We start from the raw sequence: 4,744 nt of genomic DNA, 5'->3' as shown, positions 1-4,744 counted from the left end.
TGTTGAGTAGAGATGGGGGAGTCAGACACGCCACACGCCTCATGCCTCTCTCCTTGGCACCTTCAGCGAATTCCCCCAGGGAGTCAGCATCGTACCAGGGTACCACGCACAGGGTCCTCCTAATAATAAGTGGCTGCCATGTGGGGGCATTTCCCACATCCCTGCCATTGCATTAAGCACTTCGAATGCATTTAATTCCCTTTCTTTGGATGACCTCGAGCCCTCTTACCACAAACACATTAAATTTTTAATTAAGAGAACACACCACAGCACACACATATCCTCCATTAAGTGCGTTACTTCGTTAAATATCTTGCTGCTGACGAGCAATAGGAATTTCTGGGCAACATCAGTCAGTGAAAATCCATTTACCCCAACTGCATGGGGAAAGTGCAACTATTTCAAGAGTTAGGCTTTAAGGCTTCCCGGTGTTCTGACACCTGGGCACCCCATTGGGCAAGCTCTCTCTGGTCCCCTCAGGTGATAACAGACTTCGAAGGGACAAGGCTCCTCAGCCCTCAGAGCCTCAGATAGAGAAATTCCCATTATCTTCACAGCCCCATCTTCTGATGAAATTTCTCGTATTAGCGACATGATTTTAGCCAGTACCAGGCCAAATTCCCATTATAGCTGGGTAGATAAACCAAGAAATGCTTGCCGTAAGTAAACTCTTTTAAATTATCAGCTCCATTTATATGGTCTGGAACACATGATAGGCACTTCATAGATATTTATTGATCGATCATTTATTTTTTCATAAAACCGTGCTCACGCGGTGTTTGCAACACAAGACACACATCATCGATCTTCTGTAAAACCTCAGTGGCTTGACAGTGAGCTCCCTTCAAGCCCTACCTTTCCTTGCTTATCTTCAGCTGTCTGTATCTGATGGTGAATGTGCTCATAGAATGACGGGATGGAGGGCTTTCTCTTCTGTCTTCAGTCACCACGCTGCAATTCAAGGCAAACTTTTCCCGTGTCCATTCGGATGCCCATAAATTAGCACTTGAGCAGAAGGCAGAAGAAGACTCAGTATCATCCATCAAGATTCTGTGTCCGAAAGCTGTGTTCAGAATCGGGTTGAAGTCCATTGCAATGCAAGTTCTAGGGAAAAGGTGACATTTATCCGGCATGACGGCATGTGCATTTTATAAAAGCATAATCACGTTGGGCTGGCTGGAGTTAACCGAATCATACCAGGTAGAAACATGGGAGGCACAGAATCGGAGATGTGTTTACCTCTCCGGGGAGAACAATGGAAAAATACAATTAGCGAGAGCTGGGCTGGGAGGGCCAGATTCCAGGCTCAGCTCTGCTGCTCTGAGTAGAGCAGCTTGGGGTAAATTATTTAATATCTCATAGGAAAAATGAAGGGGCAGTGGGGAAGTGGACATCTGATGCTCCCTAATGCCCTGTCACAGTGACATTCAGGGATTTTCTGGAATCAGGAAACATGGTTTTGATTCTGTGTCAGACAATGAGACACCCTGTAGTGGATTGAATGGAGTCCCCCCAAAATATATATCCATGTCTTAACCCGCAGTATCTGTGCTTGTGAATATTTTTGTAAAAAGAGTCTTCACAGATGTACTTAATTCAAAGGTTTTGAGATGAGAGCAATCTGTATGATCCAGGAGCCCTAAATCCAATAATGAGTGTCCTTTTAAGGAAGACACTCGGAGGGGAAGGCAATGTGAAGATGGAGGCAGAGGTTTTAGCGAGGGGACCACAAGTCTGAGAATGCCAGGGCAGCCACCAAAAGCTGCAAGAGGTAAGGGACGAATCCACCCCCAGAGCTCAGATGGAGTGTGGTCTTGCCCACACCTGGATCAGACTTCTGGCCCTGAGAGCTGTGAGAAAATAAATTTCTGTTGTTTTTTTTTTTTAAAGCCACCCAGTTTGTGGTAATTTGTTACAACAGACACAGGAAACTAATGTATACCCTAAAGACATGTAGAAAGAGGGATCTGTGCCAGGAATCGAACAAAGCAGTGATTTTTCAAATTCCAGTTAATTTTTCTGAATTAAAATCTCTCAGCTTTTTCTGCTGGAGCTTTTTGCCCAGTCTACTTTGAGCATGAGCACTGAATAACTGAGCTCCTGGAACATCGGAACACTGGCGCCTTTGCTGCTTGTCTCCCCTGCAAGGATGGAATGCTATTATCCCATACCTGCCGTGACTGGGAGCAGTGCAGACCAATGAGAAGCTAGCCAGCTGACCGCTTCTGCTCCCACAGGCTTCTGCATCTACGCAATGCTGTCAGGAGAGGTGGCTTTTCACCCCCAGACAGTATTTTTTTTTTTTTGAAATGCCTACAGCACCTGGTCTTCCTAGGTGGTCTCCCATCCAAGTACTAACTAGGCCCGACCCTGCTTAGCTTCCAAGATCAGACGAGATCCGGTATGTTCAGGGTGGCATGGCCGTAGACTAGACAGTATTTTTAAGGCTGTCAAAATCAAGAGTGTGGAAGAACCGTATGGCAGGACTGGTCTCTCATCCAGGCAGAAGCTCTGGACAATGGATGGTCCTTTGGGACTGTGTAGGCGACTCCGTGAGGCATCAGGGCCCTACACTTTGGTGTTGGCAATTATGTCATTTTGCTCGTGGTTCTGTCGTCCAAAATCTTGGTTTTGTCTGTCCTCTGAAGTCTTGTCTTTGGATATTTCCTTCCTCTCACAGTGGGGAGGAGTGAGACTGAGCTCTAAACTCAAAGAGAAGCCAGCTCCTCATCCCGCTGACCCTTCCCAGCTCTGTGACCACGGGCACCATCTTTAATCCCACAGGGACTTCGTGTCCTCACCTGTGATCTGCAGGTGATGAAAGCCACTTGTAGGGCCATTGATGATCTGCCGAAATAATCCCAGTTAATATTTACTGAATGTTTATTATGTGTCTGGGACTATGGTAAGTATATGACAAGTGTTACCTCGTTTAATTTTTCTGAAACTACTGAGATAGGCTCAGTTATTATCTCCATTTAATAATACAAGAGGAAACGGGGCCCTAAAAGGTTCAGTAACTTGCCTCAGATTATCTGACCTGTGTAGGGGCAAAGCTGGACTCACGTGCAGAACCTAGTTACCCGAACACTTATGCCATTTTGCCAGCTGCTCTGTGAGTACTTTAGTTATTCTGGTGGCATTTGTTGTAGTCTTAAGATGACTTTTTCCCCTGTGAGTCTCTGTTATATCTTTTTCTTTTTTCCTTTTTGTATTAGCGGAGGGCACAGGTGGTAAATCATAGTCCACGTGCCAAGTTTGGCCCACCACCTGTTTTTGTAAATAAAGTTTTATTGGAACATAGCCATGTCCATTCGTTTACATATAGCCTGTGCTCTATGGCTGTTTTGCAGTAGAATAGTAGAGGTGAGTAGTTGTAACAGAGACCATCTGGCCTGCAAAACTGAAAATATTTGCTCTCTGGTGCTTTACAGAAAAGCAGAAAGCTGACCCCTGGGGTAGGGGAGAGAGCATGAGCTTCGCAGTTAAGAACTGGGTTCCAAACCCGATTCTCGCCATTCGCCAGGTCTGTGAGCCGGCACCTGCCCTTGGAGCTCTCTGGCCCTCACTTGCCTCCTGTGGGAAGCAGGCAGCCTGACAGCTGTCCCTGAGGGTTAAATCAGAATGCTTACCAGAGTGCCTGATTAGAGCTTGCTTCTGAGTCCCCTCCTACTTGTCTCCCTCGCTCTCTCGTGACGAATCTAACCAGGAGCATTTCCTGGCAGCCTCCTCCCCAGCCTCCCCAGCCTTCCTGGAAAGGAGGCTGCTTCCCTGCTCTCTGGTCCTGGCTGGTCTGCGGGCTGCCCCAGCCCAGACTCTGCCCTCGCTGTGCAAGACTCCTGTTCGCACCACACACGTCTGCCTCTTCTTGTGGGCATCCACTCTGTGGGAGGCTCAAGGACCCTCCTCCAACGGAGAATCGGACCGGCCAGCCCGGTCCAGACACCCCTCCTCCCAGCTGGGCAGAAAGCGTGTTTCCCCACAGCGAGCAGCCCGTAGATTCTTTGAAACATACCGCCGCTTGGCCTCCGTTTTCCTTGACTCCCTGCCAAGCCTATTACACGTGTCAGAGCAGCAAGAGACTGAAGAATTACGACTTGCATTTGGCTTCGGAGGCCGCTTAGTCTAATTTGCACTGGCTTTGAAATATAGCAATTGCTGTTTTTGTTGTTTGGGTTTGAAGACTGTTTCGAGTTCTGTCTCTTTTCTCCCCTTTCCTTTTAGCTCTTTCTCTTTCCGGGAGGAAGGTTGGGGGAGGAGGCATCACGAGTGAAGAACACTACAGCTCGGCTGCCACCGTCAGAGTCCCCTCTCCCACGTGGACTCCTTCGCTCCAGCACCAGATTTCATTAACTGAAGGGTTCCATTGCGAGGCGAAGCATGATAATGAGTTCGTAGCTAATCAGAACATATGGAATGTTTTTACCGTTAGCTCCAACTCCTGACTTGGGAAGGGGTGCACTTGGGGACAATTTAAGCAGGACTCTATTACCCACGTGGGGATGCACGATCCCTGAATCCCTTCTCTCTGGCCCCTGTCTGCCTCTCCTGTTCTCATCCTCCACCTTGCAGCCCCTGCCAGCCGTCCCCTGGGAGATTGCAGCCACAGGAGAGAATGAAAGTTCATGGAATCAGGGACAGCCCCCGCCGAAGAAAGCTGCCAGTCACCTCCTCGTTGACAAATCCAATAAGTACTCGTCCATCCTTTTCCGACTGACTTCTTGCTAGGTGTGACACTATTGAC

The 4,744-nt window shown here is 48.0% G+C and overlaps 1 non-coding gene across 1 annotated transcript; it reads right to left on the bottom strand.

The window, feature by feature from the left end:
* Positions 1-2,310: 2,310 nt before the first annotated feature.
* LOC111736001 lies at positions 2,311-2,429 on the bottom strand. The gene has a single exon (XR_002779060.1). It is a non-coding gene; the product is annotated as a 5S ribosomal RNA (ribosomal RNA).
* Positions 2,430-4,744: the final 2,315 nt, after the last annotated feature.

This window comes from Pteropus vampyrus, unplaced genomic scaffold (assembly GCF_000151845.1).
Source record: "Pteropus vampyrus isolate Shadow unplaced genomic scaffold, Pvam_2.0 Scaffold16, whole genome shotgun sequence".
In the NCBI taxonomy this organism is placed as follows: Eukaryota; Metazoa; Chordata; class Mammalia; order Chiroptera; family Pteropodidae; genus Pteropus; species Pteropus vampyrus.
Note: the sequence above shows the minus strand (reverse complement) of the source record. Positions and strands in the feature narration are given on the sequence as shown.